The sequence below is a fragment of the Cryptotermes secundus genome, unplaced genomic scaffold, assembly GCF_002891405.2.
Source record: "Cryptotermes secundus unplaced genomic scaffold, Csec_1.0 scaffold1288, whole genome shotgun sequence".
Lineage (NCBI taxonomy): Eukaryota > Metazoa > Arthropoda > Insecta > Blattodea > Kalotermitidae > Cryptotermes > Cryptotermes secundus.
Genome location: NW_019723927.1, coordinates 173,593 through 186,829, shown reverse-complemented (window position 1 = coordinate 186,829; position 13,237 = coordinate 173,593). Strand labels below are relative to the sequence as shown.

At 43.3% G+C, this 13,237-nt stretch overlaps 1 protein-coding gene across 2 annotated transcripts in view; it reads left to right on the top strand.

The window, feature by feature from the left end:
• Positions 1–3,966: 3,966 nt before the first annotated feature.
• LOC111862204 (metabotropic glutamate receptor) overlaps positions 3,967–13,237 on the top strand; it is a 177,642-nt gene continuing 168,371 nt past the window's right edge. Inside the window, exon 1 of one of the 2 annotated variants that reach the window (XM_023847412.2) lies at positions 3,967–4,351. The gene's annotated coding sequence lies outside the window, so the exon portion shown is untranslated. The remainder of the gene's footprint in view (positions 4,352–13,237) is intronic. The other variant, XM_023847411.2, reaches the window with a different exon arrangement.

Sequence of the window (13,237 nt, the reverse complement as noted above, 5' to 3'; positions counted from 1 at the left end):
TATGAATGGAACTTACTAAGTTACTTATACATGGAGCTAAGCCCTTCTTGAGGAGCCGCCAATTCTGCAGCTACTCAATAATTCCCCAGCATTTTATGGAACCCGACGGTTCATTACCGTGTTCACAAGACCCCTCCAGTGGTCCCTATCCTGAACCTGACCAATCCAACCCATACCATCCAATTCAATCTCTCTAAGATCCGTTTTAATATTGTCCACCCATATACGCCTTGATCTTCCCAGTGGTGTTTTTCCTTCCGGCTTTCCCACCAATATCCTATATGCATTCCTCTTCTCCCCCATTCGTACTACATGCCCTGCCCACCTGATCCTCCTTGATATGAATGGAACAGTCAGGTAAAATACCCCTAAATTTATATGAATGGAACAGTGATATAAATTTATGGATATTTTTCCTGTATACTCGTAGACGGGATTATAGTCAGCAATAAGGAGTTTTCCGGAACGTTAAAATGCACCAGCCAATAGTGAAAATCATAACAGTTTCCTAGGATTAGGTATTTTTCAGAACACACGCACCCCCCCCCCTCAAAAAAAAGTAGTTATGCACACTCTCCCCGTGTGTTTACTACTAGTACTGAGGAATTTGGATGGTGCCGCAGTTTGGAACGAATTACTGCATTTGATTTGCAAGAGGCGTGATATTCCTTTCGATGGCCGAACGGGACACTCTTACATTTCACGTGGGACACATATCGGCTCGTGAGCGCTCACTTGGTTTCGGACGCGGTACATCAAAGCATTGCCTTCAATTTCGCTAACCACAATGTAGGAACAAAAGACTGTGCTCTCAAGGAATTGAGCGTAATATTCTCATGGCTGTCAGTCCTGCCTCTGTTCCAGACACTTATTTCATTGTCCGCTAGTGAAATTAGAATCGCGGCTGGGTCACCAGCTGTCCTGGCTGGGGCGTTTCATGGTTTTCGTTAGTAACCCAGGGGCAATGTCGGAATTATTAGGCCACGACCTCACAATATCATTTCATCTCGAGTTTATTCACTTATCATCCTACAATAGACAAAGGTATATTCGTCCATGTGCTTAATTAATTAAGCGCCAGTCCATTAAGATATATGGGTGAGTGGATAAATAGCTCTACCATTATTGACCTCGGCTCTAGATAGTGCTGAGTGTTTTGCTTAACGTCCCTGCCGTTTTACCCCTGGGAAAAAGCCCCCCGGCACTCGTTGGATAGGAGGCTGGTCTTACCCCCGAGCCGGTCTGGAAAAAAGGGAAAAACCTGTTGCCCCTACCGGAATCTATATATCTGTCTACGGCTCTACAGTCGTTTCATTGGACCTTGGCCACTTTATTTTCAGTTTCTTAATCCTATAGACCAGGGGTCTCCAAACGTTTCGAACCGCGGGCCACATTAGGTAATACAGCACTTTCAGCGGGCCGGATAAAATGAGAAATTAATAAATCTAGGTATATGAGTTTTATTGAAAGCACAGAATTTCATAAACTAAATACAAAGTACGTGAGAATAAATTATCGTATATTAATGACAACAGACAGTAGTAACAAATGCTCATATTTTCATCACAAATTATAATAAAACAATTAATGTGAATGATGGAACTCTTTTTCCATTCTTAAAATCTGATTAAATTGAGGTTCAAATTTTGAAACGCTAATCACAAGTAGCGACTTTAAATGTTCAACGGATAAATTTGCCCTGTATTTCGACTTGATGTACTTCATCTGGGTAAAAGTTTGTTCACACAGATATGTCGTCCCAAAAATGGAGGTAAATTTACAAGCAAATTTCTTTAAATTTGGAAATGGCTCAGAGTTCAGAAATTTATAAAATTCCTTGTATTTGTATTTAATACGATAATTTTCCTGAAGTTCAATAATTTTCATTTGAATTTGACATCTGCAGCATCACAGTCAAACGAATTTTGAAACGATCTATTTTCCTGGGCACTTGAATCCAAATAGCAAATCGCTTCCGAAATTGTTCTTTCAAATCTAAAATGACTAAATTTGCAAACGAGGAAGGAAATCCTGCTTCACCCTTTTTATGCAACTCTGCACAGTATAGCATATGAACAAAGTTACAATTTTTCACTTGCCTTTCCAGAAGTATCAACTTTGCTCTGAATGCCTTGATAAGTGCAAATAAATCACAGACTAAGTTATTTTCACCCTGCAACTTTAAATTCAAATGGTTCATATGGTTCACCAGATCAGCAAAAATGCTAATTTCCAAAGCCACTTGGTATCTGATAAAAGTGGTTCGTGATGGTTTTTCTCGGTAAGAAATATATCAATTTCATTCCTGAGCTGAAAGAAGTGCGACAGAACATTTCCACAGCTAAGCCATCGAACTGCAGTATAATATGTCAGGTCAATAAGCTCGGAATCACATTTACCAGTACTCACTGGAAAATTAGTTCAATTGGCGCATTTCTGCACAATTCTTTCGCTGGCCGGTTGTGGCCCGCGGGCCGTAGTTTGGAGACCCTTGCTATAGACATACAGTAGGACTTCTTGGACGCGTGATCAGCCCCTCGCAAAGCCGCTACCTACACACAGGACAAGACAAACACAGAATAAACGCACACCCATCCATGCCTTGAGTGGGATTCGAACCCACGATCCAAGATTTCGAGCAAGCTAAGATAGAGCAATCCCTATACGGCGCAGCCACTGTGATCGGCTTGAGCTACTCATCTCGTTAAACAATCCACAAAGTAAATATACATCCGTACCGTGCTTTATATGTACACGTAGTTTCCTTCTTCATGGTTTATTTTACGAGGCTGCTATAGTTCATACGCATTCCTAGTGCCTATATAGCGTCATTAGTGAATAATGAATTGGAAAAGTCGTGGCTGCGGTCTAACTTGAGGTAGCATCCTGATATTTTCCTGGAGGGACTGAACAAACTCACGAAAGGCCACAGTCACGATACTCAATCCCCGGACTGAGATTTCAACCTACGACCCCCGAAATATATGAAAGAGGAGTGCGGGACCGGTATTTAATTACCATGCAGCATGCCTGGTGTCGTGAATAGAATGGGGTACAACTGCAGTCCCCATTTGAACAACAAGACATTCAGCGCTTCTTGGCAACGTCTTGTGTATACCGTAATTAGAATGCTGTATAGCTGTGACTGTTGCTTGAGCCATGATCAGTGAACTGCTTGGGATGTACTCATAAACCGTGTAATGATAGGATGTTTATGAATCATGAACTTGGAGGCACGTTTAAGGAAACGGTGGTTCACTGTTTTAAGATAGTGTAACCTGCAGCCACACGTTTGACACCGTCATTTTAATTACTGGCTCCTGTTATGCTCCTGAGAAGATCGTCTTTCCCGGGGTGTATCGAGTTTTGTTGGAGCAGGCAGCGCCCCCCGGTACCCATTGTACAGGAGGTTGGGTGGACCCCAGAGCCGGTCTGGACGACACGGAGAGGTGAAAATTCTTGACCCTACCGGGATTCGAACTCCGACCTCTCGGTCGTCTGCGCTATCCCGGCTCCTGAAAGTTGCATGTATTATTGAAAGGTATTATTAATCATTTCAAGAACCTGTAGTAAGCGATGTTAGTGCCGTTTACAACTCACATGTTTAAGCGTCAGTCATGTTGTTGTTACTGACTAAGAATTAAAAAAAAAACACGAGGCTGAAGTAGCTTCTAATTGAGTGTCATTCATAGTAAGTTATGTGAAAATCATGCTGAAATGTGGGAAGCTTATAGACAGCATTGTTGTATCGTAAGGCAGGAGAAGAGAGTAAAATGATACTCGGTCTCACTGCTGCGTCTCTACTGTTTTGTTATTGGTGTTATTGTGACTGTTGTTGCTGTTGATGCTGAGGGTGGACCGGTGTGACACGCGTCTTGTGTAAGCGGGGGAGGGAGGCTGTAGAAGTTCGGCCAGTCAGCGCTCCAAGATGGCTGGAACAGAGCCTGCTGACTGGTGGAGTGGCTAGCGCGCGCGCGCGCGCGTCTCGCAGTGTGTGACGTGCAGGCAGAGGTAATGGGTGTGTGTTAATGCGGTACTTTGTGATGTATTGCTGTTGCAGCACGTGTTTTACAGCGTTAACGCGATAATGAACCGAATGTAGCATGTAATGGAAGTAAGGGACTGAAATACACGAGGTCTGACTAGTTATAACACCTGTTGAAGAACACAGTGAAATGTGAACTTTTGATGAATACGAAAAAACACAAATGACGGCGGACGGTAACTAACACCTGTTGAAGAAGACCGTGAAATGTGAACTTTTGATGAACAGAGAAACACAGAAGTGTGCCATCGGACTGTAACACCTGCTGAATAACATCTCCTGTAGTCTTCGGACCCATATTGTTTGGTGAGTTGTATTCATATTACTCTGTTATTATTACTCCGAGGACGCGTTTGACTGGAAAGGCAAAAGATGTCACACCCCATAGCAAGACGTTGGCGGGTGGATACTATGAATAGAAATCGGTTGTATCAAAGATCGCGTTGTTGTGGTCAGCACTTCGACTGCATATTTAAGAATCTCGATTGAGGTCAAATTTTCTGTGACTTTTGTCTGTGACACCAGACGAACAGTTGAGGTTCGGTCAAACGGTAACGCGTATGTTTGTGTTTCGTGAAGTGTTTATTTGAAATCCCACAATGGGTACCACTGGCCTACCATTAATTCGATTTGTTTTGTCTTTCCTGGGTGAATATGGAGGTAGCACAGACTGCAGACACTTCCTGTTCTATCCTATCGAACTGAACTAGCATAATCATATAATTCCATTGTAAAACCAGTGGAGCTGATAGTAACCAGTCGTACGCATTTTAAATAACGATACAAGCTCAGTCGATATAGTGACTAGGCTGTGGGATACACGACCAGGAATCAGGTTTCGATTTCCGTTATAAGCAAAGTATTTTTCTCTTTTCCACGGCGTCCAGGACGGCTGGTGGAGGTCTGTGACGGCTAGAGCATCAAGTTCACAATCATGCCAAAGTTGTGAATGCCTTTAATTATTCTTCCACTTCCCGGTGCTTGGTTAAGCTTAGGGACAATTTTTTCTTTTTGCTTGTTCAATGTGGGAAATGCGTCTCTGTGTCAGGTCATCATGATGCTCTGTTTCGAGGTCCTCTTCTGAGGACTGAATATATAAAACCGAGTCGTAGCAATGCAGCCCGCGCGTCTAAGTGAGGGCCACCCTGTCTCTCATGTTCAGTCTTGAACGCGTGTCCCTCGTTTCAAGCGCACACGTTTCTAATTCAGTATTCATGATGCATCTACGGAACACAATGCAGGACAGTATGTACTGTGCGTGCACACACACACACACACACACGCAGGTCCATATTTACTTTTCTTGTCATTGCACCTGCAGATTTCTTCCTCTGTGAATGGCTAATTTGTCGGTAGGTCATTTAATGACGTATAATTGCAGATGCTTGGCTTCGAATTAGGTGATAGGATGTTATATAGAGTGAATTGGGGAGGAAGCGCTCGTCACATGATTGTATTATCCCGACATTTGCCAGGAAAGAGAGAGAAAAATCACGGGATCTTCAGGGTAGCCGTGCCCTGTCCAAGATTTGAACCATGTATATCCCTAATATAGCCGGTCACGGTAACCGAGCGGTCAGAGATATGTACTGTCTTCACTCGCTCAGAAGCCGGGATCGTGGGTTCGAATCCCATTCAGGGAATTGGTGTTTAATGTTTGTGTGCAGGTAGAGGCTTTGCGACGAGCTGATCACCCACCAAAGGAGTCCTACTAAATGTCTAAGATCTAGCAAACCGAAGTGGGGGGCACGTGGTAGCGTAGTTGATTGAGGCACTATGCTACAAGCCGGAAGGTCGCGGGTTCGAATCCCGATGATGTGTTTTTCTTTTCAATTTACCTAATCCTTCTAGCCGCACTATGGCCCTGGGGTCGACTCAATCTCTAACAGAAATGAGTACCAGGAATATTCCTGGGGGCAAAGGGCGGCCGGCGCGTAAGGCTGACATCCTTACCGCCATCTGTGAGCCGATTGTCTAGAAAATGTGGGAGCCTCAACGTCTCACAGCCTTCTGGGCCTCCAGGGCCTGTTACAGGGACACCTTTACTTTTTAATGTGCATTTAGGCGTAGATAGACGTAATACAGTCGAACGTCATAATACCGCGTATTCAATCATTTTAGGTCTCACAGATTTCTGCGAATTATTTTAATTAGTGTATACAACCGTATTGCTACATCCCTTGCTGTATTACGGTGCGCATTTTAGACATCGCATAAATAATGTATACGTAATAATAGGTATTTAAAAATTAGATAGTCTACGAGTAAAGTATCAACTCTGGTTAGTCTTACACTGAGGCATCCTGTGCCTCTTCTTTCTGGCATTGCAGTGTATTTCGGACCTGCACTTTATTCCATATTGTGGAGACTTTCTAAATCCTTGGTCAGACAAGCGTTCGATTTTGAATGCATACTCCATCACTGAGCAATATAAAAAAAAGTGGAAATGCTTCTAAGCTCGAAGCGAGATTCGAACCCCTGACACCAGTGATAGAGCCGTTTTAGACCGAGTTCCCGTTGGCATGTAGTCCAGTTAGACCGTCCCTCTCTGGAACCCACAATCCAATGAAGGCAGGGCAAGCAGGCGAAAGGTCTAACACCCCTCTAGTCTCGTTATGCCGCGGAGATTCATGCTACAGAGTTAGCCTAACTAATTACTCTCCATATCACAGCAGATGCTACAGGTTGAATGAAGTTTTTTTTTTTTTGAATTTATTTCATTTCATTTTTTCCATTGTACTGGTTCTCCGTCTTAGGTCCAAACATTCTCTTAAGCCCTCTATCTTAAAACGCGCTCTATTTATGTTTATCCGTATCATGAGAAACTAAGCTTTACGTTCATAAAAAAGAAAATATAAATTTATACATTTAATTTCTTAGAGTTGAATATATATGGAATAGAGATAAGAAGACGTGATCAAGGAAGGCCAAGAAGAAGATGGCTTCTTTGAGGACGGAAAGGCCTAACAAGCTCAACCCTTTCAGATGATGATGATGATGAATAGATACATTTTGTAGACTGAATGATTGTAAGCATTTACGAAAGTAAAACAGCTTCTAACTTCATGGTGAATATCATTTGCATATGTTAATGTCGAGACAGTGTAGTTGAACGTTGATATATTTTTATATGTTTATAGCCGTTGCAACGCCTTTGTTAAGTAAGATATCAGTGTACACTGAGATGAGTCTCGTGCTGTGTTCTCTTGCGCTGTGCATCCAGAGGAGAGAGTTGGAATGCAGAGTCCGACTCCAGACAATGCAAAACTGGTTATGGGGCGGATTCATCCCAAACCTGAATTTTAATTATATCGTTCTGTCTGCTCGCGCCGGCGCATCTGTGACATGGTAGTAATTGAAGCCATAAGTCACATAACACAGGACATCTTGCGTCTGGGAATGGGTAATGAAGAAAATTGTCCACTGATCTGTCTTTCATCACCTAAACATACAGCTATTCTAATCATCTTTATAGCCAATCTTCTAATCAACTTCTAATACAGTAAACTGTAAATGTCATTCTGTGAACTTGTATCCTTGTACCCCATGCATTCTTAACAACTTAAAAGCCATAACAGAGAGAGACAGCGAGAAAGGACTGCGAGACTGCCTGCAGTTACGAATACAACTGCCGTGAGTGAGCAGTATTGGGTCCAGCATCAATGTCTCCTCGCTTCTGCCAGCAAGAAGTTACGAGTAATGTTATCAGGTGTACCTCAGATATGGGAAACCGGGATAGCTCAGTCGGTATAGTGACTGTATGCGGGCTGGACGGCCGAGGGGTCGGAGTTTGAGTCACTGTAGAATTTTCTCCTCTCCTCGTCGTCCAGACCGGGTCTGGCGCCCACCCAGCCTCCTGTCCAGTGGGTACTTGGGGCTCTTTCCCTGGGGGTAAAGCGGCCGAGGCGTGAAGCTGACCACTAACCCCCAATTATGGCCGAGGTCAAGAATACGGGGATCTATAAATCCACCCCCCATACGCCTTCATAGCGTAGTACTTAATTAGTGTAGCACAAGGACAAATTTACCTTATCTCTATTTTTACCTCAAACATGGGGCAATGCCCATTATGTATATAATTACACTACGTGCGTGACACTACTCCCTGTAAAGATGCTGTTATAACAGCACTCGTCTGTTCTAAATTCTGGACTCGCTATATCTGAAATGATATATAGGAAAATGTAGTATGTTTTATTGAATCCAGAACAGGCAATATGAACCTGGGGCGGGCAGAAAGCAACGACACGTAAGGGGTTACACGTGGTAGAGTCGTTAAGTTCGTGGAATGTGGTTTTGATCGCATCATATTACAAGGTATTCACATACACTTACGCAGATCCACATCGGCCCTCAAAATAGTTGCCGTTGGCCGCTATGCAAGTCTGCCAACGTTTATATAGCTGTCGAAAACGTTGCTCAAACATATTGGCAGTAAATTCCCGTACGACGCTTTGCGGCCATTCCACGAACTTATTGACTGTAGTAGTATATTTCCTCTTCCCTTGATACTGAACTCTGACTTTAGGACCCTAGGAAAAGAAATAAGAGAAAGGTGGACACAGTGATATACTGGAGGACTTCCTGATCTCTGGGTGTTTTTTACCTAACACTATTAGATTGATAAGGTCAAGAAAGCTGACGTAGTCCCGACATGTAGCACGCTTTGGGAGACGAGAGGTGAGAACAAAACTAACATCGAAAAATTTCAGGGGACGGAATTACTTTGGAGACCGAGATATAGATATGTGGGTAATATTAAAGTACAAAAAGAATTCCCTGGTTTTAGTCCGCCAGCGAACTATAACGATCGAGCGACCACCGCTTATCGACGAAGATAGTGCCAACTGTAGCGGATAGAGTGTGTCGCGTGGTCAACACAACAGATCCCCATGGCCATTAATTTCGGTTTTCTAGACCGGAGCCGCTGTTTCCTTGAAATAGCTCCTCAATTATCCTCACAAGGCTGAGTGGACCCCGTTCCAGATCCACTACTTCTCAGAAAATCTGGTAGCGCCGGGAATCGAACCAGGAGCTCTGGATCTGTAGCCATAAACTAACCCCTAGACCACAGGGGCTGTCAATATTAAAACGAGAAATAAGATGTGAACCAGGTTCAGAAAAAGGGCGAGTTCCAACATCAATAAAAAGTGGTTAACTTATTCACCAGTTCAGGCATGTCAAATTCAACTTGTACCGAGGGCAACCTCAGCCCTATAAATAAGAGTCCAGGGCCGCACTTCAAAATAGAAATATACATTAGATTTTGATACAAGGAAATTTAATTCTATTTATTGTTTAGGAAAAATTTCAATATAATTACCTAAAGTCACATATCTTACAGTTTTAAAAAGCAAGAGATTGCCATTTTTGACAGGTATCAAACAGCTTTTAAATATGTAAAAAGAGAGCTTACACAAGAAATTATGTTAGAAATAGCAAAACATTGAATTTCCTCCAGCCTGCTAATTTATGTCTGCGTGAGACTTCTTCTGTTCTGGTCTATTGGAAAATTGTCTTTACAAAAAATATTTCTACTAAAATTTTAATATTGATTTTAATATCAATTAGCTCTAAAAGTTGAGGGGCCGCACTTTGTGGCTATGGGGGCCGCATGTTTGACACGACTGCGCCAGTTGAACAACTGTAAACCCTTTTAAGAAGATACAGCTCCGTGGAGCTACACGTAGTGACATTACAAGCCGTACGCAAGAGCCCGCATATCTCAGGCAATAAAATGACTGAATGCGGGCTGGACGACCGCAATTCGATTCCTGGTAGGGATCACAACTTTCTCCTTCAACCACTGTGTGCAGACCGGGTCTGGACCCACGCACACTTCCTACCGTTTGGATATCTTGTCACATGTTACATTGGTAAAGCTTCCGGTGCTGATCACACAACTTCATCTAGTTCTCCCTCCACTCCCGTCTCTGCGTTCGTGGCGTGGTGCTTACATTCAAGAGCAGAAAGCAGAAAGCTAATCATTACGTGACAATTTTTTTTTAAGTTTCGTGGGGTGGGGCGCCATAGCTCAAGCGGTTAGTCGCTGGCTTCTCACCGCGGCGGCCAGGGTTCGATCCCGGGTCTGGTCAAGTGGGATTTGTGGTGGACAAAGTGGCCCTGGGGCAGGTTTTCTCCGAGTACTTCGGTTTCCCATGCCAATCTTCATTCCACCAATTGCTCCACAATCACCTTCACCTATCATCTGGGGCTTGTACAATAGGTCAGAAGTGGCCGCAGTACAAGGGACTTAGTCCCACCCCACTAGAAATAACAAAATTACACTGTGCAATACACAGTTTCCAGTCCCGTCAGCACGTCCGTTCTTTAGTGTAACGTGCCTTCCTCGGACGGTAGGCCCCAGTGTGTTCTAGTAACTAACTGATCCCCATACAAGTGGTCAAGGTATTTTGGAGATAAATTTAGCGGCATAGAGAAATCGTACAGTCAAGGCCAAACATGTGCCTACGTTTCTTTTCGGTCCAGTGGATTTATGTGCCATCCCTGCTACATTTGGACAAATTCAATTTTACACCAAAATACACTTAGTTTTATGTAAGTCCGAAGTCAGTAAATTCACATACTTGTCACGCCTTTAATGCAGCCACACAAATTATCTTCCATTTTTGGTCCCTTCTTGAAATGACCTTACACAAAGAAATGGTAGAAATATTTCAGCTGCCCTTGAATGGGATATACGTAATAACGGCAACACACTCCGACTGACTTTATATACGCATTGAGCAGAGGCGTGAAGGTTCATCGGACAGCTCGTTTGATTAACTGCCTGAATGACTGCTTGAATGAGAGGCTTACTTACATACTCATGGAGCTGAGCCCTTCTGGAGGAGCCACCAATTCTACAGCTACTCAAGAATTTCCCAGCATTTTATGGAACCCGAAGGTTCATTACCGTCTTCACAAGAGCCCTCCGCTGGTCCCTATCTTGAGCCAGATCTATCCAATCCATACCATCCCATCCTATCTCTCTAAGATCCATTTTAATATTGTCTACCCACCTACGCCTTGGTCTTCCCTGTGGTCTCTTTCCTTCTGGCTTTCCCACCAATATCCTATACGCATTCCTCTTGAATGAGAGGCTGGCCAACTAAATTGTTATTCACTCTTCTTTCAGATTAGTGGTTTTGAGTCCAATGGATGGAAGGTACTGACCTCATGTGGCACTAATTGTTGAAAAATGGGTATGACTTTTAAGACATTATGTAATTTTGTTTCGTCTCATTAAACAGTGTAGAGTCTTCATACAGCTGTGCGAAATATAGGAAAGGGGGGTGGGGGGATGAAAAGCATTTCTTTTTCTGCCCGTGAAAAAGAACGGATATATGAGTTACGCCACTGGACAGAACTCATTCACGATCCAGTACTTATTGAACATATGTATTTATTGCAGACTCTGCAGATTATGTATAATAAATGTGTTGGGGGGGGGGNAGCGTGCTATCTGACAGGCAGGGAATTTCAAGTCAAAGAAAGCTCGATAGGAGGTTCGCGTGTAGAAGAGACGAGAGGACAGAGGCAAGGAGAATGAGGTGCCACAATTTGCGTTAAGCATCGATAAGAGGAAATCTGTAAACAATATAATGACTTAAGTGTTTTCTTAAACGTGTTCTCAGAAGTTAGGGCGAATGATTTCTGAAGGATAAATAAGCAACAGCTGCAAAAATGCATGGTCGACTGTGATGAGTTCTGGAACGTTTGGATCAAACCGGCGTTGGGAAGTTGGAGGTGGGGTGGAGAGTTATTAGACTGAGAAGTGATCAACTGGCGTTTGAGGAAAGCACAGATGTTGAATATATTTTAATTGAAGAGTTTCATCTTGTGTAGTATGTTCAAAGTATGCCGACGTTTCGGAGGAACATATCGCCTCCGAAACGTCGGTTGACTTTAAACAGATTACACTGCATTGTATCCCAGAAGATATAGTTAGTTAGTTAGTTAGTTAGTTATTTGGAGAGGGTGGGTTTCCCCATGCACTTAGACCTGTATTGGTCCATTGTGCTTCCCTCTATGATTTCTACCAGTCTCTATATCCTGCCGGTATTGGTACTTACCATCAGTCCCGCCCAGCCAGCGAGACCGGCTCTACTGGCTGAGAGGTATCTATAATGCTTCCCCCATCTACCAGAGATATTAGAGACTGCTGTTGGGCGGGAAACGTCCGTAATTTGGCTCAGTGATCTCCTTTGGAGATATGAGGTTCTTTTACGTGCCGTAAAGCTACGACACTTGACCCACGGCTTGAAGTCCCTCCCGAAGGACTTGTTCCCTGAATTTTTCCGCCCTTAAGAATTCGACGACCTCCGCCGGGTATTTGAACCCGCGTACTACGAGTCATGAGGTGGGAACGATCCCAGAAGATATAAGAACTCTTCATAACATACGCTTCGAATACCTCAAATACTGTATATCTGAAATATTTGAAAACGGACAAATATTTGGAATAAGAGAAAAAGAAACAGGTGGATGATGTGGGCGGGACATATAGCACGCACAAAGAGAGTTATAGACATGCATACGAGATTTTGATCGGAAAGCCTACTAGGAAGAGACAACTTACGGCGCGTGGGCTGGATGATATTAAATTTCTTTAGGAACGGATTGGATTCTACTGGCTCATGATGAAAGCGAAAGGCGGGCTTTTATGAACACGATAATGAATCTTAAGTTCTCTTAGAAGTAGGGAGTTTCTTGTCCAATTAAGTGACTGTTAAATTCTCAAGAAAGTTGCTGGAATTATACCGTAGTCACGGAAAGATGCCCCGTGGATCGACCTTCCCACCGCATCATCCTAATGGTGATACTCTTCCACGCCTCCAGTATACTTCCCTATATTTCCTTCCATAGGCATACTGATAGTGATAATCACCTCCACTAGCTATAATCGCCTCGAGCTGTTTGGCAAGGGCAGAGGACAATACAAGTGTGTAGAGAAAGGAACCTCTTTCCATGGCCTCGCTGTGTGAAGTTCAGGAAACTATAAATAATAAGAGCCTACAGAACATCACGTGACTGTAAGCGTCATGGTTTGTGATAATTAATTCCATGTGCTTCTGAGGGGCGGTACTTGTAGCACACAAGGGATAAATATATTCATCTAGAGTCTTCTATTCATTTAAGAAGCCGGGGTAGGGAAGTCGGTATAGCGACTAGCTACGGGCTGGACGACAG